This window comes from Salvelinus alpinus, chromosome 17 (assembly GCF_045679555.1).
Source record: "Salvelinus alpinus chromosome 17, SLU_Salpinus.1, whole genome shotgun sequence".
Taxonomy (NCBI): domain Eukaryota; kingdom Metazoa; phylum Chordata; class Actinopteri; order Salmoniformes; family Salmonidae; genus Salvelinus; species Salvelinus alpinus.
In genome coordinates this window covers 24473736-24499285 of record NC_092102.1, presented here as the reverse complement: position 1 = coordinate 24499285, position 25550 = coordinate 24473736, and the positions used below count along the sequence as shown (strand labels likewise).

Below are 25550 nucleotides of genomic sequence, written 5' to 3'. Positions count from 1 at the left end.
CTTTCAGGCCCAAGACAACGTACTAGTCTGTGGAGACCTGAATGCTAGAACAGCAGAAGAACCGGACACTAACAGTCACGGGGATAAACCTACAGGAAAGCAACAACCTTTCCCTCCCCACATACCACCCCAGAAACAACTATGACAAAATGAAAAACAAAAATGGAGTACAGCTCGTGAAGCTCTGTCAAACACTGGGTCTGTACGTAGTCAATGGTAGGCTGAGAGGGGACTCTTTTTGGTAGGTACACCTACAGCTCATCCATTGGCAGCAGCACTGTAGACTACTTCCTCAACGACCTAAACCCAGAGTCTCTCAGAGCCTTCAGTCAGCCCACTAACACCTCTCTCAGACCACAGTAAATCTGAGAAGAGCGGAACCCAACCATGAAGCATCACGGCCCAATAAATTACATGGTACTAAAAACAGGCCTATAGATGGAGTGCAAACAGCACAGAAATCTACCAAAAAGCAATTAGCCAAAAAACACATTCTCTCCTGGACAACTTTTTAGCCTTAACATTCTCCTACAGCAATGAAGGTGTAGCCATTTGGAACAAACTTTATATTTGACAAATTAGCCTCATTGGCTAATCTAAAGAAGCATAAGAGCAAACCCAAAAGGATAGATAATGAAAAATGGTTCGATAATGATTGCAAAAATCTAAGTCATTGAGAAATATATCTAATCAAAAACACAGAATCAGACAACAAAAATCTACACCTTCAATATGGGGAAACACAAACAATACAAACACACCCTAAGAACAAAAAAGGAACACCACATTAGAAATCAGATGGATGGAATTGAGGAATCCATAGAATCAAACCACTTCTGGGAGAATTGGAATAAATTAAACAAACCTAATCAGGAGGAATTGGCTATATGTGGAGAAATCACTTTGCAAACCTCTACAGCAATATAACAAAGAGCCCAGAACAAAAAGATATTCAAGAAAAATGACAAATCCCTGAATCAGCAGTCAAAGACTATCAGAATCTGTGAATACCACAATTACAGAAGAATTATTGGAAAAACAATGCACACTCCCCGATATTTGGAACCAAGGTTTGATCACACCAATCTATAAAAATGGAGAGGAATTTGCATTAACAGCAACTTGGGGAAAAATCCCTGCAGTATTATAAATAGCAGACTACATAATTTGGAATTCAAAAACATTATCGTACAACAGACCACTTTTACACCCTCCACACTAATTGACAAAAAGGTAAGCCAAAACAAAGGCAAAATCTACTCGTGTTTTGTAGATTTCAAGAAAGCATTTGATTCAATTTGGCACAAAGGTATTTTTTATAAACTAATAGAACGTGGTATTGGAGGGAAAACATATGTTATTAAATCAGTGTACATTAAAAACAAAATGTGCGGTTAAAATTGGTAACAAGCGATCTTCAGGGACATGTAGTGAAACATGGCTGCCCAATAAGCCCAACAGCTACATTAATGAATGGGCAGCACCTGGTCTCACCCTACTCAACACTGAAATCAAGTGTCTGCTGTATTCAGATGACCTGGTGCTACTGTCTCCCACTAAGGAGGAGTTACAGCAGCACCTAGATCATCTGCACAGGTTATGTCAGACCTGGGCTCTGACCGTTAATCTAAAAAAAATATATATAAATAAAATGATATTCCAAAAAGGGTCGGGAAATCAGGATGACAAACATAAAATTCTATTTGGACACAGTTTTATTAGAACACACCAAAAACTACACGTATCTAGGACTAAATTAGAGGTCGACCGATTAAAATCGGAATGGCCGATTTAAAGTTTTCATAACAATCGGTAATTGGCATTTTTGGACACCGATCATGGCCGATTACATTGCACTCCACGAGGAGACTGCATGGCAGGCTGACTACCTGTTATGCGAGTGCAGCAAGGAGCCAAGGTAAGGTGCTAGCTAGCATTAAACGTCTCTTATAAAAAACAATCAATCTTAACAATCAATAGTTAACTACACATGGTTGATGATATTACTAGTTTATCTAGCTTGTCCTGCGTTGCATATAATCAATGCAGTGCCTGTTAATTTATCATTGAATCACAGCCTACTTCGCCAAACAGGTGATTTAACAAGCGCATTCACGAAAAAAAGCACTATCGTTGCACCTATTTGTACCTAACCATCAACATCAAAGCCTTTCTTAAAATCAATACACAATTATATTTTTTTAAACCTGCATATTTAGTTAATATTGCCTGCTAACATGAATTTCTTTTCACTAGGAAAATTGTGTCACTTCTCTTGCAACAGAGTCAGGGTATATGGAGCAGTTTGGGCCGCCAACCTCGTTGAACTAATTTCCCAGATTTCATGACGTAACATTGAAGGTTGTGCAATGTAACAGGAATATTTAGACTGATGGATGCCACCCATTAGATAAAATACGAAACGGTTCTGTATTTCACTGAAAGAATAAACATTTTGTTTTCGAAATTATAGTTTCCGGATTTGACCATATTAATGACCTAAGGCTCGTATTTCAGTGTGTTATTGTTATAATTAAGTCTATGATTTAATAGAGATTTAACAGCACTTTACTGCATTTGCCAGCAGCTCTTCACTGTGCTTCAAGCATTGCGTTGTTTATGACTTGAAGCCTATCAACTCTCGAGATTTGACTGGCAATACTAAAGTACTTATTAGAACATCCAATAATCAAAGGTATATGAAATACAAATGGTAGAGAGAAATAGTACTATAATAACTACAACCTAAAACTTCATACCTGGGAATATTGAAGACTCATGTTAAAAGGAACCACCAGCTTTCATATGTTCTCATGTTCTGAGCAAGGAACTTAAACATTAGCTTTTATTACATGGCACATATTGCACTTTTACTTTCTTCTCCAACAGTTTGTTTGCATTATTTCAACCAAATTGAACATGTTCATACCATGTCGTGCATCTTCTCAGTCATGTTGAGACCGGTCTACTACTATTGCTTTGATAGTTGCGGTTAATGGTAATCCCATTTCCACTACTACTATTGCCGTTGGTCCCACCATGCATGCATGCATGTATGTATGTATGTATGTATGTATGTATGTATATATATCATACACACACTTTGACAATGTAAGTAAGGAACTTGCCATGTCAAAGTGAATTAGAGGAGAGAAAGACACAGAGCAAGAATGTTTTCACAAGCTACCTCATATATTGCACACCTCCATTTGAGACAGACGACAAAATGAAAAACAGAACCATTCAAAAAAGGAGGGAGGAGACCGGGGAGGAAGGAAACGCCAAACGTGCTCGGTCCTGTCCCATGGGCTTACCCCTGTGTTCTATAGGATCCACAGGAGTCTGCAGCTCTTCTGTGCAGCAGTGGGGAGGGGGCTGGGGTGCGCATGACAGCAGATGAATAGGACACTAACAGGAAGGGGAGGGGGCTACAATGGGGGGCTTGTGGTCTCTCAACCAATCCCATCCATTGGGCTCGGTTTACACCCAGTCCCTCCCTGATCCACTCGATCCATGAGCTGCAGTAGTAGCTGAGGAGAGAGAAGGGAGAGAGAGGAAGCGGAGGGAGGAGGAGTGGATAGCCCCCAAGCGCTGGGCCTCTGAGTGAGATGACAACCGGTCAGAGAGAGCTAAACACAGAGTCCTTTTCAAAAGCATTGCGCAGGGGAAACGCATGTGAACACCTGCACTGCAGACCCCAAGGACACACTTTACACATCAGCACTGCCCATTACGGCCAGAAATTGTTTTTGCTGCAGTAAAAATATTAAAAAGGGTAGGTAGCATAAACGTACCCGCATGCAACATATGGATTTCCATTACACGCATCAAGTCCCCCTTGCAAAATTACACCAAATATTTGAGCCACTACATAAAACCTCAGAATTAAAAAGAAAGCCGAAATCATGTTAGAAAAGGTTTTTACGGGTGCGATGTAACATGGAGGGCCCGACAAGCCAGCCTATTCCCTATACTATAAACTGAAATAACTTCAAATGTATAACTTCTAATTAAACCAAATCCCTTCCATTTCCAACTTACTTCAAATTTATTATAACAAATCAACATGCAAGGTGGCCATCTAGCCTTCTAACGTCAGCACTACCAGCCTGCTAACGTTACGTTAGCACTGCAGGAGTCAGCCAGTTGCCATCAATACCTAGCTAGAGCTGCATTAAAGTAAATCAATGTTTTGGAAATACATAACGCCATCTAACTAATTACCAAAGAATGTTCGCTATATGCAGTTATCTTACCAAGCCAGCGAGCCAGGCAGCTAACGTTAGCTATTGTGCAAACTAGCTTTTAGCCTGGTCATCCAACAACATAACCGCAGATCAAAAGGCAAAGAGCAGAGACTTACAGATTGAAGGCTGGGGCACATCCGATGGTACAAGAGAGCAGGCTGATTTAGCTACAAAAATGAGGGGAAGACAGGAGTGTCACCAGGCCGAGGGCGAGTGAGTGAGTGAAATCTAATAAACTCAGCAAAAAAAGAAAACATCCCTTTTTCCAGGACCCTGTCTTTCAAAGTTAATTCGTAAAAAAAAAAAAAAAAATACATCACAGATCATTGTAAAGGGTGTAAACATTGTTTCCCATGCTTGCTCAATGAACCATAAACAATTAATGAACATGCACCTGTGGAACAGTCGTAAAAACACTAACAGCTTACAGACGGTAGGCATTTAAGGCCACAGTTATGAAAACTTAGGACAACAAAGAGGCCTTTCTACTGACTCTGGAAAAACACCAAAAGAAAGATGCCCAGGGTCCCTGGTCATCTGCGTGAACGTGCCTTAGACATGCTTCAAGGAGGCATGAGGACTGCAGATGTGGCCAGGGAAATAAATTGCAATGTCCGTACTGTGAGATGCTTAAGACAGCGCTACAGGGAGACAGGACGGACAGCCGATCGTCCTCGCAGTGGAAGACCACGTGTAACACCTGCACAGGATCGGTACATCCGAACATCACACCTGCGGGACAGGTACAGGATGGCAACAACTGCCCGAGTTACACCAGGAACGCACAATCCCTCCATCAGTGCTCAGACTGTCTTCAATAGGCTGAGAGAGGCTGGACTGAGGGCTTGTAGGCCTGTTGGAAGGCAGGTCCTCACCGGCAACAACATCGCCTATTGGCACAAACCCACCATCGCTGGACCAGACAGGACTGGCAAAAAGTGCTCTTCACTGATGAGTCGTGGTTTTTGTCTCACCAAGGGTAATGGTCGGATTCACGTTTATCGTCGAAGGAATGAGCGTTACACCGAGGCCTGTACTCTGGAGCGGGATCGATTTGGAGGTGGAGGGTTCGTCATGGTCTGGGGCGGTGTGTCACAGCATCACCGGACTGAGCTTGTTGTCATTGCAGGCAATCTCAACGCTGTGCGTTACAGGGAAGACATCCTCCTCCCTCATGTGGTACCCTTCCTGCAGGCTCATCCTGACATGACCCTCCAGCATGACAATGCCACCAGCCATACTGCTCGTTCTGTGCGTGATTTCCTACAAGACAGGAATGTCAGTGTTCTGCCATGGCCAGTGAAGAGCCCGGATCTCAAACCCATTGAGCACGTCTGGGACCTGTTGGATCGGAGGGTGAGGGCTAGGGCCATTCCCCCAAGAAATGTCCGGGAACTTGCAGGTGCCTTGGTGGAAGAGTGGGGTAACATCTTACAGCAAGAACTGGCAAATCTGGTGCAGTCCATGAGGAGGAGATGCACTGCAGTACTTAATGCAGCTGGTGGCCACACCAGATACTGACTGTTACTTTTGAGCCCCCCTTTGTTCAGGGACAAATTATTCCATTTCTGTTAGTCACATGTCTGTGGAACTTGTTCAGTTTATGATGTTTCAGTTGTTGAATCTTGTTATGTTCATACAAATATTTACACATGTTAAGTTTGCTGAAAATAAACGCAGTTGACAGTGAGAGGATATTTATTTTTTTGCTGAATTTAGATATATAGTGAGAGAAGAAGAAAAAAAGACTAAAGATGTCAAGTCAACTAGCACTAAGCCAAGCTGGACAAAGTGAAGGCTCAATTGTTCTCAGTGGAGTACTTCAACTTTTTTTGTCAGCATTGAATGCTAGCACATGATTAACCAGCCATGTGGCTTCTGTCAATGTGCTTGGAGACAGACAGTGTCAAGGTGTCCAGATCTGCCACAGCAAGCCACGTGGCCTGCCTGTTACAAACACGGCAACTCCTTACAAAACCCCTTAGGCCTAATCACAAAACCATAATGTCAGCGCTTTTTCCTAAATGCCTGAATTATACCTACACTTACGTTGTTCCATTGCAATTACACTCGTGGAAACCATTAGCGCCTTTAAAGAAATGGTATCCACTAAGGCTGCAAGGCTACTGGGGTGTAGTGATTGAACAACAGTGAAATACTTATAAAATTAGAAATACTTACTCTTAAAACAAAAGTCTGCTAAATACGTGTTAACTGCACCATTTTAAAAACATAGTCTTAGCATCTGCATGGTTAAGCATATTACCGCTCCGCAATGAGTGCATAAGGGAGAGTGGGGCTAAATGTAACACCGGTCAATTGTAGGTTAAAACGCCATCTACCTCAAAAACATTTTTTTTGGAGTGACTTAAAATTGTGATACATTTTTTAGTTGAGAAAGAGTAACGGCAACCAGGGGAAGTGTCGGGGGGGATAGTGACATGAATTAGTACAAGCAAGTGGCGTCTTACCCCGGGTGGCGATTTAGTCAAAGTTACTTTAACAGATAGGCCTACATTATATTCACTGTGTTTATGCAAGTTTTTTGGGACCAAAATAATCAATAGCATAATAACTAGTTAAAAGATCACATTTGGAATCTGGCTAATGATTAGCCCTATGAGGTAAATGCAGATAGGGAACCCCATTATTTCAACAAATAATTTTTCTAATGTGTTATTGGGCTCATGGTGTCACCATACTTTTATTTGTGTTCATTTTGGAGTAGAATGTCCTTTTAAAAAGTCACTAGAGCTGAGCTTCTCAGTCCTACATAAAAATTATGGGAGACCCCCCCCCTTCAACCTCCTGTGACCTATCCCCCCCACCCACATTTTTCCAGAGGAAAAATGGAATCGTTGCCCTTTTTATTTACCCAATTTAACAAATGAGCATTAAATAAATAAGCTGAACTGATGAGCAGAATTTGGTTCTAGTGTCATGAGTTGACTTTTGGCTATACTATTACAAATCATTGCTGTTATTGCAGTTAACGTTGTAGGAATATTGACAACATAACAAATGAATGCGCACGTCTGTCTATGGGAAGACTAAGCCTGCACTAGTTCTAACTGGAGATTCTGATTGGAGTCAACACCAGTATGCATGAAAAGCATGTTTTTTTCCCATTGCAGATGGCTGAAAATTATAAGTGTGGTGTGGGACCATTTCACACAACCAACACAAGGAGTGGCACTGTGTAATTCATGTAATGAGTCAGCATGGGATCGGACACAGCGAAAGGTAAAAACATCACAAATACCATACCTGGAACTATCTAATGCAGCAGACAAGAAAAGAGAACAATAAAAACAAAACTCCAGCTCAATCCACTCTTCCATAGATGTTTGAGAGACAGGCCAAGTAGCAGAACACGGACAACAGGTCCAAAAACATTGAAAAAGTGTTAACAGAGATGATCGCTTGCCCTTTAGCGTTGTTTCAGGTGTACGCTTCAAGCATGTAATGGCCACTGCCGAACCTAGATACACCCTGAAAAGTGAAATTCTACAGCACAGAAATGCCTGTACTTCACCACTGACTGCTGGTCAGGAACGACTGAGTCACTGATGAGTTTGAAATTGAATACGCCAGCAAGCGGTCCTAAATACCAAAGCAATACATCAGTCAGATGTTCCTGGGCATGCTGGATGAAATGGGGCATAGCCAAGGACGGCATGATTCTTGTCCTCAGAAACAGGGGGGACAACATGGTCAAAGGGATGAGAATCACTGAGATACCAGACTTTAGCTGCAGTGACCATACACTCAGCCAGAGGGCAGTGATGAAAATCATTGAAATGCTGAAATCCTGTGCAACCCATTTTGGCCAAAAAGTGCCTCTGATATCCAAAAGGACCTTGGCCTCCTTGAACATAGGATCATTCAAGACTGCTCCACTCAGTGGAACTCTACCCTCCATATGCTGGAGAGATCACTGGAAAAGAAGAGGGCTCTTAACCTCTACACGGGGGAGAATGGAGGGTTCTGAAAGCTGATCAACACAAAATGAGTTGAAACACTGACACCAATAGAAGGTTAGACAGGAGATGAGCCACTACAAGTCCTCCGTCTTCTGTATCATTCCAAGCCTCCAAGTGTTAAAGACGCTCTCTTCCAAGATGAAGGACAATAAGGCAGGAGATGGAGAGCCTGCTTGTCTCTTAGCTCCTTGCTCTAAAAGAGCCACTCTTCCTCCTCTGCAAATACTCTAACCAAGGATTGGCTAAAAGAAGAAGTTGACCAAGAAGAGCCGGCTGCCACATGGGAAGAAGGGTAAAACGTCTCGGAGGAGACACTAGAGGGCACGGAGACACAGGAGGAACCCAAAAAATCCACAGAGAAGAAAATCTCATTTCATTTGTCACATGGGTTGAATACAACAGGTGTAGACCTTCCTGTGAAAAGCTTACTTACAAGCCCTTAACTCGATTTCGTGAACTGCATTGCAGGTTATGAAAATATTGACTAAATAAACACTTTTTTTTTTAAACACGGAAATTACAAAACAATAATGACACTATATACAGGGGGTACCGGTACCAAGTCAATGTGCGGGGGTACAGGTTAGTCGAGATCATTTGTAAAGTGAATATGCATAGATAATAAACAGCGAGTAGCAGTGTAATTTAAATAGTCCGGGTGGCCATTTGATTAATTGTTCAGCAGTCTTATGGCTTGGGGGTAGAAGCCGTTAAGGAGGCTTTTGGTCCTAGACTTGGCGCTCCAGTACCGCTTGCCATGCAGAAGCAGAGAGAATAGTCTATGACTTAGGTGACTGGAGTCTGACAACTTTTTGGGCCTTCTCTGACCCCCTGGTAGAGGTCCTGGATGGCAGGAAGCTTGGCCCCAGTGATGTACTGGGCTGTATGCACAACCCTCTGTAATGCCTTACAGTCAGATGCCGAGCAGTTGCCATACCAGACGGTAAAGCAACCGGTCAGGATGCTCTCGATAGTGCAGCTGTAGAACCTTTTGAGGATCTGAGGACCCATTGCAAATCTTTTCAGTCTCCTGAAGGGGAATAGGTTTTGTCGTGCCCTCTTCACAATTGTCTTAGTGTGTTTGAACCATGATAGTTGGTTGGTGATGAGGACACAAAGGAACTTGAAACTCTCGACCTGCTCTACTTCAGCCCTGTGGATGTTATTGGGGGCTTGTTTGGCCCTCCTTTTCCTATAGTCCACAATCAACTCCTTTGTCTTGCTCACATTGAGAGAGAGGTTGTTGCTCCCAATAGGCTGTCTCATAGTTGACAACAGTGATGGGCATGATCACTGATGTCATAAAACTTAAATGGTGTTGGAGTTGTAGTCGTACCTGGCCACGTAGTCGTGGGTGAACAGGGAGTACAGAAGGGGACTAAGCACACACCCCTGAGGGGCCCCAGTGTGGCAGATGTTGTTGCCTACCCTTACCACCTGGGGAAGGGGAAGTTTGGGGATGGCCCGTCAGGAAGTCCAGGATCCAGTTGCAGAGGGAGGTGTTTTGTCCCAGGGTCCTTAGCTTAGTGATGAGTTGTGTGTGTGTGTGTACACTGTTGTTGAACGCTGAGCTGTAGTCATAGGGGTTTCTTTTGTCCAGGTGGGAAAGGGCTGCGTGAAGTGCGATTGAGATGGCGTCTATGGATCTGTTGGGGCGGTATGCAAATTGAAGTGGGTCTAGGGTTTCCGGCATGACGCTGTTGATGTGAGCCATGAACAGCCTTTCAAAGCACTTCATGGCAACCGATGTGAGTGCTACATGGTGGTAATCATTTAGGCAGGTTACCTTCGCTTTCTTGGGCACAGGGACCATGGTGGTCTGTTTGAAACATGTAGGTATTACACAGAGTCGGTCAGGGAGAGGTTGAAAATGTCAGAAGACACTTGCCAGTTGGTCCGAGCATGCTCCGAGTACACGTCCTGGTAATCTGTCTAGAGCCGCAGCACTGTGAATGCTGACCTGTAAAGGTCTTGCTCACATCGGCTACGGAGAGCGTGATCACAGTCGTCCAGAATATCTGGTGCTCTCATGCATGCGTCAATGTTGCTTGCCTCAGAGAGCATAAAAAAAGGCTTTTAGCTCGTCTGGTAGGCTCGCGTCACTGGGCAGCACGCGGCTGGGTTTTCCTTTGTAGTCCGTAATAGGTTTGCAAGCCTTGACAACATCAGAGAAGTGTCAGAGCCGGTGTAGTAGGATTCAATCTTTGTCCTGTATTGACGCTTGGCCTGTTTGATGGTTAGTCTGAGAGCATAGCGGGATTTCTTATAAGCATCCGGATTAGTGTCCCACTCCTTGAAAGCAGCAGCTCTAGCCTTTAGCTTGGTGCGGATGTTGCCTGTAATCCATGGCTTCTAGTTGGGAAATGTACATACGTTCACTGTGGGGACGACGTCATCGATGCACTTATTGATGTAGCCTGTGACTGAGGTGGTAAACTCCTCAATGCCATTGGATGAATCCCGGAACATATTCCAGTCTGTGCTAGCAAAACAGTCCTGTAGCATCCGCGTCATCTGACCACTTCCGTACTGAGCAAGTCATTGGTACTTCCTTCTGTAATTTCTGCTTGTTGGCAGGAATCAGGAGGATAGAATTATGGACAGATTTGCCAAATAGAGGGAGAGCTTTGTATGCATCTCTGTGTGTGGAGTAAAGGTGGTCTACAGTTTTTTTCCCCTCTGGTTGCACATGTGACATGCTGGTAGAAATGAGGTAAAACAGATAAGTTTAATGTAGGCAAAGTCCCCGGCCACTAGGAGCGCCACTTCTGGATGAGCATTTTCTTGTTTGCTTACGGCCTTATACAGCTCGTTGATTGCAGTCTTTGTGGTGGCATCGGTTTGTGGTGGTAAATAGACGGCTATGAATAAAATAAATGAGAACTTTTATCATGAGGTACAGCTTATCATGAGGTATTCTACCTTTAATATTAGACGTCGCACACCAGCAGTTGACAAATAGACACACCCCCGCCCTCATCTTACCAGATGTAGCTGCTCTGTCCTGCCGATGCACGGAGAAGACAGCCAACTCTACATTATCCGTGACGTCGTTTAGCCACATCTCGGTAAAACATAAGATCTTACAGTATTACAGGGTCAGTCTAGTCGGGGTCTCATTGACAGAATGTAACAGACTCTACTTGGACACCACACCTTGTCAGCAATGAGGAGTTGTGGCCAGCCTTGAGGTGAAAATTATCTCAAAGAGCCAGTGATAGACCTAAGGAAGGATAATCCACTTTAGTGGTGGAAATACAATGTGGCAAGCTTCAGCCTACGCACTCCTGCAAGAAAATTCCTCTGTCCCCCAACATCCTCCGTTCCAAATTAACGGGTCTTTAGAGAGGTTGGCGCCATTTACGAGAAGAAAAGAAGCAGGCTCACAGGGGACAGCGCTTCTGATGCTCCTGGACTGGGACTATTAAACCCTATACTGGTAACCCCTAGACTTCAGTCTGTAGACAAGCTGTAAACAAAGAAATAGTACATTCAAGGATGGTCTGGTCAGTGTCAGAATAGTCTGAAAAATAAAATCCATGTCCTGCACAATTTTTTTTTTTTTTTACTACTGATGGGCTCAGTGCACTTCATTAAAAACATTTTCTTAGCACTTATATTTTACAAATGTTTCAAAACTGCTGAAAACTGAATTTCCTCAAATGTAGAATCCATACAGGAGTTGCAGAGATGGGACAAGACTAACTGCCAATTGGATTTCACGAAATTGGAGAGAGAAAAAAAAGGGGGTAAAACTTTATTTTTCTCCACTGCAGTCAAGCATTGATCATCATGTCACCAGAATAGGACCCTCGATACATATTGGAAAGGAGCATCAAGATCACTATGCATTTCGCCACCCTGTAGCCTAAAAAACTGCCTGGTTTCCCAAGTCGTAGTGGGAGGACCACACACCATATCACATGACTCCAAGTTTACTTCGATATGATGGTAATTATATAAAATATTTGCGCATTTAAAATAAAAAAATAAAAAGTTTCCACCATTTCTCACATTATAAATTTTACAGACAAAGATCCCACCATGTCAAACAAATTGTCGGCATTTGTAAAATTGTACCGAAACTTTGTTTTCATCACAGCTGTTGAGATTTTGTTTTTAATATACATTATGACTTCATTCACAAACTCTGGATATAAATGTGGTTTGAGACACAAACAGAACCCAGCAGGTTATAAAGTAAAGCTTTCCTAGCTACGTTCTGATGTATCGGTGATTGGTCCAAATTCATGTGCCGCCAGCCCCATTCAATGACAAGTGCTAGCTTGCTAGCTGTGTGGTACTGCGGTGAGAGGCTGCCCTGCATTGGCTGTATTGTGCCAGCGTCAAATTTGGTAATTGGAAGTTTTCACTTGGAAGAATAAAACCAGAATTCAGTGGCTACAGCACTACAATAGATAAAAGCATAGCTAAATACTATTGAATTGAAAATGTGTCTTAACCATCTTGCCGTGCAGCTGGCTAGCAGGTCAGTCACGCTTCTAAGCCTAGGCTAATTATTTGCAGGAAGCAGTATAGTTTATCCTCCCATCACTAGAGTATATCATCAACACCAAAAATAACATTACATTGCAGTGTTGTGTTCGAGACCACCTAAAGTTAAACCAATTCAAGATCGGAGAAAAGAGAAGCCGAGTCAAGACCAATACCGGAGGGGGACAAGGGGTCCTAGACAGAGTCAAGACCAGAAAAATCAAATTCAAGACCATGATTGTAATTGTCAAACCACCACCATAATAACAGTACAAAATGTCCAGTATTTCTGTGTTCATAATTCAGAACATATCGATTCTTTAGACATTCAGACTAGTGAAAACAAAGAGCCACTAACCCTAACAGTGGGGAACAAAGGGCCTTCTACGCCGTCAGAGAAGGGCTAAGGATTTATATATATTTTTTTATATTATTTTCAACGATGATCTGACTTAACCCTTTACTTTCCAACAGAAACTGAAGATTAGATATTTTTTTCCCTTCAATCAGGATTTTTCTTTGCCGTCTCTGGGGCGATACAAGCTAGCTAAGTCAGCCATTGGATAGAACATCAGAAGCTAGATAAAAAGGCATCTGCCATTCAACTTTATTAGGGCAACATTTTGGAGGGACAGTGGAATCAACCAATCAGGTTGACTTAATGAATAGGACCATTTTTACAAAAACGTATGGAAACTTCTGCCTTCTTGAAGGCCAACAGGTCATTGCGCAATAGCGAGCAGTAGTTTTCCCACGGTCTTGCTAGCTAGCTTTTGTTGTCGGCTAGTTTGCAGCGGCTGCAGCAGGTGTTATCAAAGAGGATGCTGTTCCTAATTTGTTAGCTTCTCCCTTTTCAAGAATAACTTTCAATAATAAGTTCAGTTTCAAATGATCATCAGCTGGTTAGTAGAAATGTGTTTATTGCAGTACGCTTGCGGTTAGCCATCTCTTAAAATAACGTGTGAAAAAAAATTGCATTTAAAGTGCAACTGACAGCATTTTAGCAACATTAAATCTTAATCAAATATTCATATACAGCCCCAGGATGAAACAAACAAATCAGACAAGAGACCAGACATTGTAATTTTCACAAATTCTTAGAATGTTTGGGAATTACGTATACTAAGGCATTTGTGAATGCAATAGTGGGAAAGCGGCCGTGCGTTTGGACAATTAGGCACTGCAGTAAATAAAACATCCGTCTTGTCCAGGACAGGAGTCCACATGGCCAATCAGAGCTACAGTAAACCTTTACACCAACAAGCCATTTGCCACACGGGCCAGCCATCATTCACTTTGAACTGGACTGTGTGTTTACAGGCAGTTGTAACAGCGCGACTTTAGATCATTAGAACGCATTCGCCAGAAGAGGACTGGCCACCCCTCATAGCCTGGTTCCTCTCTAGGTTTTTTCCTAGGTTTTGGCCTTTCCAGGGAGTTTTTCCTAGCCACCGTGCTTCTACACCTGCATTGCTTGCTGTTTGGGGTTTTAGGCTGGGTTTCTGTACAGCACTTCAAGATATTAGCTGATGTACGAAGGGCTATATAAAATACATTTGATTGATTGATTGATTATGCATATCAACAAGATTAACAACTAATGTTAGAGCAAGATGAGCTAAATTCTCATTAAGGAACATTAGACAAGGCCTCCCGGGTGGTGCAGTGGTCTAAGGCACTGCATCGCAGTGCTAGCTGTGCCACCAGAGATTCTGGGTTCTGTTGCAGCCGGCCGTGACCGGGAGGCCCATGGGGCGGCGCACAATTGGCCCAGCGTTGTCCGGGTTAAGGAGGGTTTGGCCGGCAGGGAAATCCTTGTCTCATCGCGCACTAGCGACTCCTGTGGCGGGCCGGGCACAGTGCACGCTGACCAGGTCGCTAGGTGTACAGTATTTCCTCCGACACATTGGTGCGGCTGGCTTCCGGGTTGGATGCGCGCTGTCAAAAAGCAGTGCGGCTTGGTTGGGTTGTGTTTTGGTAGACGCATGGCTCTCGACCTTCGCCTCTACCGAGTCCGTACGGGAGTTGCAGCGAGGAGACAAGACTAACCACTACCAATTGGATACCATGAAATTGGAGAGAAAAAGGGGGTAAAAAAAATAAAAATAGGAACATTAGACAAACCAAACTTTTTCAGCTAATTGGCCGTTAAAATTGCACTGATAAACGATGGGGAATTGTAGCCTCCTCGTCCTTCTGCATGCTTGTCCCAACCAAGCAAACTGGCTAGCTAGCAAGCTACTTCCAGTCACAAATGAGAGAACACCTCACTCTGGCAATTTTACTTGCTGTAGCAGAGCTGGTTACATGTTATCTAGAGCATTCTTGACTAACTACAACTTTTTTTTGCCTACGTTTACTGACACCGGTCATATTCAGCAGGTCGTAAAATGCATCAGTTCTGCGGTTTGGCACATTCAGACCAGAGTTCTCTGAAATCGGAGTACATAGCCAGAGTGAATTTGCAAACGCAAAAGATATGCTAACTGTAAGAGTCATTCAAGTTCTTGCTAACCAAATTAAACTGGCATCTCTAGCTGTAGCCACCGAAAAAACAATGAGTGGAAAAAGTCACTCACCCACTCCTCCAATGGCATGACATCCTCCTAACACCTTACTAGCTAACGTTAGGCTCTGTGTTCTCAGCTTGCTACATAGATACGCTAGCCTATTAGCCACGTTATGACTTCCTTGATGTCTATAGTATTCTCTCTGGTATGCAATCTGGTTTCCGCTCAGGTTATGGATGTGTCACTGCAACCTTAAAAAGGTCCTAAACGATGTCACCATTGCAATGTTGTGCTGCTATTTTTATTGACTTGGCTAAAGCTTTTGATACGGTAAACCATTCCCTTCTTGTGGGCCGGCTAAGGAGTATTGGTGTCTCAAACCAGGTCTCTGGCCTGGTTTGCTAACTACTCTCAAGGAGTGCAATGTATAAAATCAGAACATCTGCTGTCTCAGCCACTGCCTGTCACCAAGGGAGTACACCCCACTCGGGAGTCCCAATAGAACATCTTTACTGGTATTGTCCATCAGTGGCTCACATTTGGAGTCAGGTCAAGGAATGGTTGTTAGGGCATAATATCTTTATACACTTGAGTAAAGTATTAATTTGTAGAGCAATATTGGTAGAAGTGCTACAAATTAGGGAGGTTCAGGACCCTCGTAAGATATCATACTAAAATGGAGGGATGAACTGTAGAAATGGCAAAATGGCCTTATACTGGGAAAGACAGGTTACTCTGTGGACATTGGAGGGTTGGAGTATAGATCAGAATGAATGGTGGATTGGCCAGTGTGCGTGAAAATCCAGCACTTGAGAAAAAAAAAAGGAAAAAAAAGAGTAAATTAGGAATATGCATAATTATTTTAACTACAGGTACCGTAGTCATTTTACCCCACAAAATAAAGTCCCATCCTCATGGAATAGTGTTATGTGTTCCTGAGAAGCTTCTCGAAAAAAACATGGAATACAAAGTATAACACCAGAACCAAAGTTTAATTTTGACCCCCAACACACTAGAACAGGGGTCTCAAACAGGTCAATCACGAGCTACCAGTAGCTCACAGACCACCTAAGAGTAGCCCACCAAACTAGTCTGAAAGTACATGCAATTTTCATGTGTTCCAACAAATAGTCATAAACAAATCTCTCAAGGATCAGACACCGTAAGCTCCCAGCTACTATCTAACCAATGCAAAAATGTACATTGTCCCACCCCTGGTTAGCCACTATTGCCTTACACAGCCAAACCTAACACAATATCTGGCAAATCATTTCCAGCAATATTGCCCCTTTTGGTCTGTGTGTTGCAGACGTTTGTCTATGACTGTATTTAGCCAGTAATGATGGGTCGTTCGAACGAACAACTTTTTGGTGAAAGCCGGGAACCAAATCACATAGTAAAAATACCCCTTCATTTGGCTCCCTGATATGCATACTTTTACTACTGCTGTTTGAGCTCCAGACATCTGCAGATAAATTATAAAAACAGTCTCTGAAGATGGTAATTCCTCAGCGCAGGAACAATATAGTGAGAAGATAATAAGGCTATCTTCATTTTTTTCTTTGGCATGCCATCTAATAATTTAGTAATGTAAAAATGTATTTGAACTCACATTTCACGATCTGACATAATAGCAGGCAACGTTTTAGGCTTTAAAATTTAGAGTGAGTATTTTTTCATGACTTTAGGTCAATTTCAAAGCATTAACTTAGCAAAGAGAAGTTTGGGAGCCAAATGATCCAGCTCACAGAAAGACACGGAATGCCCGTCACTAGTAGCCAGTTGATTTGATAAGCTTCGTGGGCTGCTGGAAATACTTCCCTCAACTTTCTCAATTAAATGTTAACTACAAAGAAGGATTACCTGGCAGAGGTACAGTGCTTTCGGAAAGTATTCAGACCCCTCGACTTTCTCCACATTTTGTTACATTACAGGCCTTATCCTAAAATTGATTAATTAAAACAAATTCCTCAGCAACACACACAACACCCCTTAATGACAATGCAAAAAACAGGTTTAGATATTTTTGCAAACTTATAACAAAAACATTTGAACATAAATATTACAAAAGGTATTCAGAACCTTTACTCAGTACTTTGTTGAAGCGCCTTTGGTAGCGATTACAGCCTTGAGTATGACGCTACAAGCTTTGCACACCTGTATTTGGGGAGTTTGTTTTTTTCAGGTCTCTCCAGAGATCTTCGTTTGGGTTCAAGTCCAGGCTCTGGCTGGGCCACTCAAGGACATTGAGACTTGTGCCAAAGCCACTCCTGAGTTGTCTTGGCTGTGTGCTTAGGGTTGTTGTTCTGTTGGAAGGTGAACCTTCACCCGTCTGAGGTCTCTGGGCGCTCTGGAGCAGGTTTATCATCAAGGATCTCTGTACTTTGCTCCGCTTTTAGCAAACTCCAAGTGGGCTGTCATGTGCGTTTTTCTGAGGAGTGGCTTCCTGGCCACTACCATAAAGGCCTGATTGGTGGCATGCTGTAGTGATGGGAGAACCTTTCAGAAGGACAACCATCTCCACAGAAGAACTCTAGAGCTCGGTCAGAGTGAACATCTTGTTCTAGGTCACCTCCCTGACCAAGGCCCTTCTCCCTGATTACTCAGTTTGGCTCATCGGTCAGCTCTAGGAAGTGTCTTGGAGGTTCCAAACTTATTCAATTTAAGAATGATGGAGGCCACTGCGTTCTTGGGGACCTTCAATGCTGCAGAAATGTTTTGGTACCCTTCCCCAGATATGTGCCTCGACACAATCCTGTCTCAGAGCTCTATGGACAATTCCTACGACCTCATTGCTCGGTTTTTGCTCTGACATGCACTGTACACTGTGGAACCTTATATATAGACAGGTGTGTGCCTTTCCAAATTATGTACAATCAATTGAATTTACCACAGGTGGACTCCAATCAAGTTGTAGAAACATCTCAAGGGTGATCACACAATACCATACCCCATTCTATCAAAGTGAAATTATGTTTTTTGAAATTGACAAATTAAATAAAGATGTAAAGCTGAAATGTGTTGAGTCAATAAGTATTCAAAACCTTTGTTATGGCAAGCCTAAATAAGTTCAGGAGTAAGAAGTTGCATGGGCTCACTGTTTGCAATAAGTATTTAACTTTTTTTTTATGACTGCCTCATCTCTGTAACCTACACATGCAATTATGTGTAAGGTTCCTCAGTCAAACAGTGAATTTCAAACAGATTCAAACAAAGCCCAGGGATGATTTTCAATGCCTTGTAAAGGGCACCTATTGGTAGATGAGTAAAAAAAGAAAAGAAAAAAGACAAAGATTGAATATCCCTTTGAGCGTGGTGAAGTTATTAATTACAGTTTGGATGGTGTATCAATACACCCTATCACTACAAAGATACAGGCATCCTTCCTAACTCAGTTACCGGAGAGGAAAGAAAACACTTAGGGATTTCACTATGAGGCAAATAGTGACTTTGAAACAGTTAAGAGTTTAATAACTGTGATAGGAGAAAACAACATTGTAGTAACTCCACAATACTAATGTAATAGACAGAGTGAAAAAAAAGCAAGCCTGTACAGAATAAAACATATTCCAAAACATGCATAATGTTTGCAACAAGGCACTAAAGTAATACTGCAAGAAATATGGCAAAGTAATTCACTTTTTGTTCTGAACAGTGTTATGTTTGTGGCAAATCCAACACATTACTGACTACCACTCTCCATATTTTCAAGCATAGTTGTGGGTGTCTGCGTCATGCCATGGGTATGCTTGTAATTGTTAAGGACTAGGGAGTTTTACAGGCCATACAATTAACGGAATGGAGCTAAGCACAGGCTAAATCCTTGAGGAAAACCCGGTTTAGTCGGTGTTCCACCAGAGACTGGGAGATGATTTCACCTTTCAGCAGGACAAGAACCTAAAAACACAAGGCCAAATCTACACTGGAGTTGCTTACCAAGAAGACAATGCACATTCCTGAGTGCCAGAGTTTTGAAAATAATAAATGGGCAAATATTGTACAATCCAGGTCTGCAAAGCTCTTAGACTTACCCAGAAAGACACATAGCTGTAATCTCTCCCAAAGGAAATTCTACCATGCATTTACTCAGGGTGTGAATACTTACAGTATGTAAATGAGACATTTCTGTATTTCGTTTTCAATAAATGTGCAAAAATGTCAAAAAAAATGTTTTCACTTTGTCATGATATGGTATTGCATGAAAATATTTCTCACCCAAGTTGAAATCAGGCTATAACAAAATGTGGAATAAGTCAAGAGGTATGAATAATCTTCTGAGTATCATAAGTGTGTTACGTCTCACCCGATTTGAGAAGTTTGATGTGTTCTGTGTGTCTCTTCGGAACAGGGCACCCCTCAGGGGGGTAATATCTGGCGTTTCGTGGGAATTTGATGTTGCAGACAAGAAAAATATTCCTGGAGTGATTTATGTTAGTCAGATGAATTGTGTGGTGAATGAAGAAAAAGTTAAGAGTATCTGTTCTTTTGTTTTTTGATATGGAGTCTCTCCCTACTCAAGTGCAGTTGGGTTATATGAACTACAGAGTCGGAGCACTTGTTCCAATACCAACGTAGTGTGATCATTGTAACGCTTTTGGACATGTTTCAAGTGTTTGCAGAAGGGAGAAGCCGAGATGTCCAAGTTGTGGAAAAGATCATGTCATGCATTTTAAAAGTGATATATGTGACATGTTGCAATTCTGGTGGGAACCATGAAGCCATGGCTTTGGAATGCCCAACAAGGGTGAAACAAGGGTGAAAGAGAAGAGGTGGCCAAAGTCTGTCCAGAGCATTTCATATGCATCTAAAATGGTTGGTGCGCCTGAAGAGTCCAAAGAAAAACGTTCACTGGTTGCCCTTCCAACAGCAGGACCCAGATATGTTCAAGGTTAAGAAGGTGGACTTTGTGGCCTTTATAGCTATGGTGATTAATGGCACTGCCAAGGTGGAGAGAAAATCCAGGAAAATATATATAATTGTGGATGCAGCAGAACGGTTCCTAGGACTGAAAGACTTCTCGGCAGAGGAGTTGCATGGAGTATTGTCACAAGCAGTACCACCCTCAATTAAGTCATAGAGCCTGAGAAGGGAGATAGAGATTTGAAGGAAGGGAGTATATTTTTATTGCTTTATTTTGGGTGGATTAAATTAGGTTCCTTATCACATATGGTTTTTCTTTTTACCTTGGTTTGTTAACCCCGTCCAGTTGGTGGAGGTAATACACTTTTGGGGGGTGTAGTCTGCCAAAAAACCCACAGAAGAAGAATTAGCGTCTAGTCTGTCAGAAAGCCACACGAAGAAGTTGTTCACACGCAGCCAACCGTGGGCGAAGCTAACAACTGAAAATCCTACATACACAAGGGTTTTCAAGCGCTACCAAGGGTCCTAGCTTCAAAGCTAGCTGTGGCTGGCTTGCAGTCTCTGCTGTGAAATAATCGAGTTGAGTAACTAACGTTAGCTAGCCTTATGTAAGCTGGCTAGCTAACTTATAAGCAATTTTCTTACCTGATGTGGCATATCACCCTTCTTTACTTTGCTGGGTATCGGGACTGAAACTTGAAGCCAGTTCAAGAATTCTCTAAAGGTTTGGTAACCGTATTCTTCGTTCAATTGAAACTTTTCGGGTGTTTAACTGTGAAAGAAATGACAATGCGTTACACAAAGCTAACGTCAATCGGCTAGCTATGATTAGGATACGATAAATCAAAGCAACATATATTTATATGCATAATAACAAAAGTTACCTAACGTTACTGATATTCCATCAAGAACCATATTTGCTAAGTAGCTATATTACAATGCTAGAATACACCATTTAACATTACCAAATTGATCGCACTAAAATGACATAGTTAGCTACATTGTTCTGTCAAAATTAGCGAGAGCTAGCCGCGCTGTTCAAGCGTACAGCGTTACGCGAGCCAATAACTTCAGTCTCAAACGCACCAAATACACATTGCTCAGCCAGCGCCTCGTTCTCGAATGTATTTGAAACGTGCATGTTATGAAGACCAAATGGTAAACTCATTCGCAAAACAACTCACGGTAATCAATCAGTACGAAGAGGCACGTCTTTAGTCTAACCCTGAATAAACACCATTCTGCTTTGTCCCGCCCCATAGATTTGCAGAAAATGCACATCTATACATATATCACCGCGAGCAACCAATCATAACTAACGTGTAAGAATAGTGTCTTATTTTAATTGGACAGGAGCATGACAAGCTCACTTTTCTGGTCGAATAGAACCAGCGATATTAGAGAAGGAGGAGAAGGGAATCCCATTGGGCAATGAATGGAGGAACGTATAACTTATTCTAGTATTTTAATTCCCATCCTAATTCAATGCGTATAACGCTCCACCCTGCAGACTGTCGACCAATCGCGTTCCGGTTGTCATGGTGCGTCACAAGGTTGCTAAACCATCGTCACGCAACACCTTCCCAAAGTCAGTGTATGATGCTGCGTTAACGTGCTAGTCGGACCAAAGAAACTCGGAAATTTCTGACTTGCTAATTGGTTTCGACTACCATCTGAACGAGTTATGAGTCGAGACATCTGCTTATTTTCCTCTTAAGTACGTAATGTCACGATTCCAAAACGATAGGATATTACAGTAAAAATATGTGTGATGTTGTACTTCTTGTTCACGAAATTCATGCTAATGTTGTCCAGAATGCACCGCGCGTCCCATTGACGACCAGGGTTGCCATGTTGACGGTTTTATGACTTGGGGTACTTTGAAAACGGTGTCGCGGGTGAAAATGTTTTGGTAGCGGGTTTTTGGGCTACTAAATTGCACTACGGCCGCCTTGTCATTTCTCTTTAAAAAATAAATAAAAACATATTCACTGTGACCTGCTGATGCTTACTATCAGGCAGTGAGTAGGTGACTGAATGCTTGGGACGGGGAGGGAGTGGGAGGGGTGTGTGCGCACGTTGAGAGCACTGGTTGAGAGGCAGCTGAGTTACTGAGACAGCAGCACACGCAGTACATTGCTTTGCTGTTTGGGATTTTAGGCTGGTTTTCAGTATAGCACTTTGTGACATCTACTGATGTAAAAAGGCTTTATAAATACATTTGTTAGTGACAAACTTTTACCATTTGTAGGTAGGCTATTTAGTTTGATCGTTAAGTTAAGGAGACACCCCTTTTCCATAAAATATATATTAACGCGCTAGAACTGATATTAAGTCGGCAAAGCATTGGAAAAGGACTTTAGGTGCACTAGAGCTATATGTAAATTCGCTCAGATGTGGTTTAAAGTAAACTGCATTCTAATGTCGACTTCTGCTAACCGCGGCCTGCTAGCTATCTATAGCATATTGGACTGTTAGCTGATCCACCGGCCAGTTTCTTGGACCACTATACCCATTTTGCCAATTGGACTTGGACCCCTCTGCTACTTGGAACCCTACTAATTCCACAACTGGTCTATCGACGTCACCGCACAAGGAGGCAAAAACAGACTTTTCCCCCATCGCGACGTCCCTCTAAGGCCCTTATGCTAGCTTGCTAGCCCCGGCCTGCTAACTGCTAGCTTGCTAGCACTGGCCTGCTAACTGTCTGAATCGCCGTGTCCCCAGCCAGCCCAACCACTCACTGGATCCATACGATCACTTGGCTACGCATGCCTCTCCCTAATATCAATATGCCTTGTCCATTACTGTCCTAGTAGTGAGTACTGTCTTATTTCACTGTAGAGCCTCTAGCCCTGCTCAATATGCCTTAACCAACCATGTTGTTCCACCTCCCACATATGCGATGACATCACCTGGTTTAAACGTCTCTAGAGACTATATCTCTCTCTTCATCACTCAATGCCTAGGTTTACCTCCAATGTACTCTCTTCCTACCATACCTTTGTCTGTACATTATGCCTTGAATCTATGCTATCGTGCCCAGAAACCTGCTCCCTTTACCCTCTGTTCCGAACGTGCTAGACGGCTAGTTCTTATAGCCTTTAGCCATACCCTTATCCTACTTCTCCTCTGTTTCTCTGGTGATGTAGAGGTTAATCCAGGACCTGCAGTGCCCAGCTCCACTCCTACTCCCCAGGTGCTCTCATTTGTTGACTTCTGTAACCGTAAAAGCCTTGGTTTCATGCATTTTAACATTAGAAGCCTACTCCCTAAGTTTGCTTTATTCACTGCTTTAGCACATTCTGCCAACCCGGATGTCTTAGCCGTGTCTGAATCCTGGCTTAGGAAAACCACCAAAAACCCTGAAATTTCCATCCCTAACTATAAACATTTTCCGCCAAGATAGAACTGCCAAAGGGGGCGGTGTTGCAATCTACTGCAGAGATAGCCTGCAGAGTTCTATCTTACTATCCAGGTCTGTACCAAAACAATTCAAGCTTCTACTTCTAAAAATTCACCTTTCCAAAAACAAGTCTCTCACCGTTGCCGCTTGCTATAGACCACCCTCTGCCCCCAGCTGTGCCCTGGACACCATGTGTGATTTGATTGCCCCCCATCTATCTTCTGAGCTTGTGCTGCTAGGTGACCTAAACTGGGACATGCTTAACACCCCGGCCATCCTACAATCTAAACTTGATGCCCTCAATCTCACACAAGTTATCAATGAACCTACCAGGTACAACCCCAAATCCGTAAACACGGGCACCCTCATAGATATCATCCTAACTAACTCGCACTCCAAATACACCTCTGCTGTTTTCAACCAAGATCTCAGCGATCACTGCCTCATTGCCTGCATCCGTAATGGGTCTGCGGTCAAACGACCACCCCTCATCACTGTCAAACGCTCCCTAAAACACTTCTGCGAACAGGCCTTTCTAATTGACCTGGCCGGGGTATCCTGGAATGACATTGACCTCATCCCGTCAATAGAGGATGCCTGGTTATTCTTTAAAAGTGCCTTCCTCACCATCTTAAATAAGCATGCTCCATTCAAAACATTTAGAACTAGGAATAGATATAGCCCTTGGTTCACTCCAGACCTGTCTGCCCTTGACCAGCACAAAAACATCCTGTGGCATTCTGCATTAGCATCGAATAGCCCCGTGATATGCAACTTTTTAGGGAAGTTAGGAACCAATATACAAAAGCAGTTAGGAAAGCTAAGGCTAGCTTTTTCAAACAGAAATTTGCATCCTGTAGTACAAACTCAAAAAAGTTCTGGGATACTGTTAAGTCCATGGTCAATAAGAGCACCTCCTCCCAGCTGCCCACTGCACTACGGCTAGGAAACACTGTCACCACCGATAAATCCACAATAATTTAGAATTTCAATAAGCACTTTTCTACGGCTGGCCATGCTTTCCACCTGGTACCCCTACCCCGTTCAACAGCCCTGCGCTCCCCACAGCAACTCGCCCAAACCTCCCCCACTTCTCCTTCACCCAAATCCAGATAGCTGATGTTCTGAAAGAGCTGCAAAATCTGGTCCCCTACAAATCAGCCGGGCTAGACAATCTGGACCCTCTCTTTCTAAAATTATCTGCCGAAATTATTGCAACCCCTATTACTAGCCTGTTCAACCTCTCTTTCGTATTGTCTGAGATTCCCATAGATTGGAAAGCTTCCGCGGAGGGGGAGACACTCTAGACCCAAACTGCTACAGACCTATATCTATTCTACCCTACCTTTTATAAGGTCTTTGAAAGCCAAGTTAACAAACAGATTACCGACCATTTCGAATCTCACCGTACCTTCTCCGCTATGCAATCTGGTTTCAGAGCTGGTCATGGGTGCACCTCAGCCAGGCTCAAGGTACTAAACGATATCATAACCGTCATCGATAAGAGACATTACTATTCATTGACCTGCCTAAGGCTTTCGACTCTGTCAATCACAACATTCTTATTGGCAGACTCAACAGCCTTGGTTTCTCAAATGATTGCCTCGCTTGGTTCACCAACTACTTCTCCGATAGGGTTCAGTATGTCAAATCGGAGGGCCTGTTGTCCGGGCCTCTGGCAGTCTCTATGGGGGTGCCACAGGCTGCTGGTGATTTTTTGATCCACCTCTACGCAGACGACACCATTCTGTATACCTCTGGCCCTTCGTTGGACACTGTGTTAACTAACCTCCAGATGAGCTTCAATGCCATACAACTCTCCTTCCGTGGCCTCCAAATGCTCTTAAATGCAAGTAGAACTAAATGCATGCTTTTCAACCGATCGCTGCCCGCACCTGCCCGCCCGTCCAGCATCACTACTCTGGACGGTTCTGACTTAGAATATGTGGACAACTACAATACCTAGGTGTCTGGTTAGACTATAAACTCTCCTTCCAGACTCACATTAAACATCTCCAATCCAAAATTAAATCTAGAATCGGCTTCCTAT

The 25550-nt window shown here is 42.9% G+C and overlaps 1 protein-coding gene across 4 annotated transcripts in view; it reads right to left on the bottom strand.

Moving 5' to 3' along the window:
* The window catches only part of LOC139542576 (vitamin D3 receptor A-like), a 125162-nt gene extending 103686 nt beyond the window's left edge, over positions 1 to 21476 (bottom strand). The window contains exons 1-2 of one of the 4 annotated variants that reach the window (XM_071348173.1): positions 21181 to 21476; positions 20740 to 20866 (exon numbers count right to left, since the gene is read on the bottom strand). The gene's annotated coding sequence lies outside the window, so the exon portion shown is untranslated. Of the gene's footprint in view, positions 1 to 20739; positions 20867 to 20978; positions 21147 to 21180 lie in introns of those variants that run through there. The other 3 variants (XM_071348172.1, XM_071348176.1, XM_071348174.1) reach the window with 3 other exon arrangements.
* Between the last annotated feature and the right edge of the window lie 4074 nt (positions 21477 to 25550).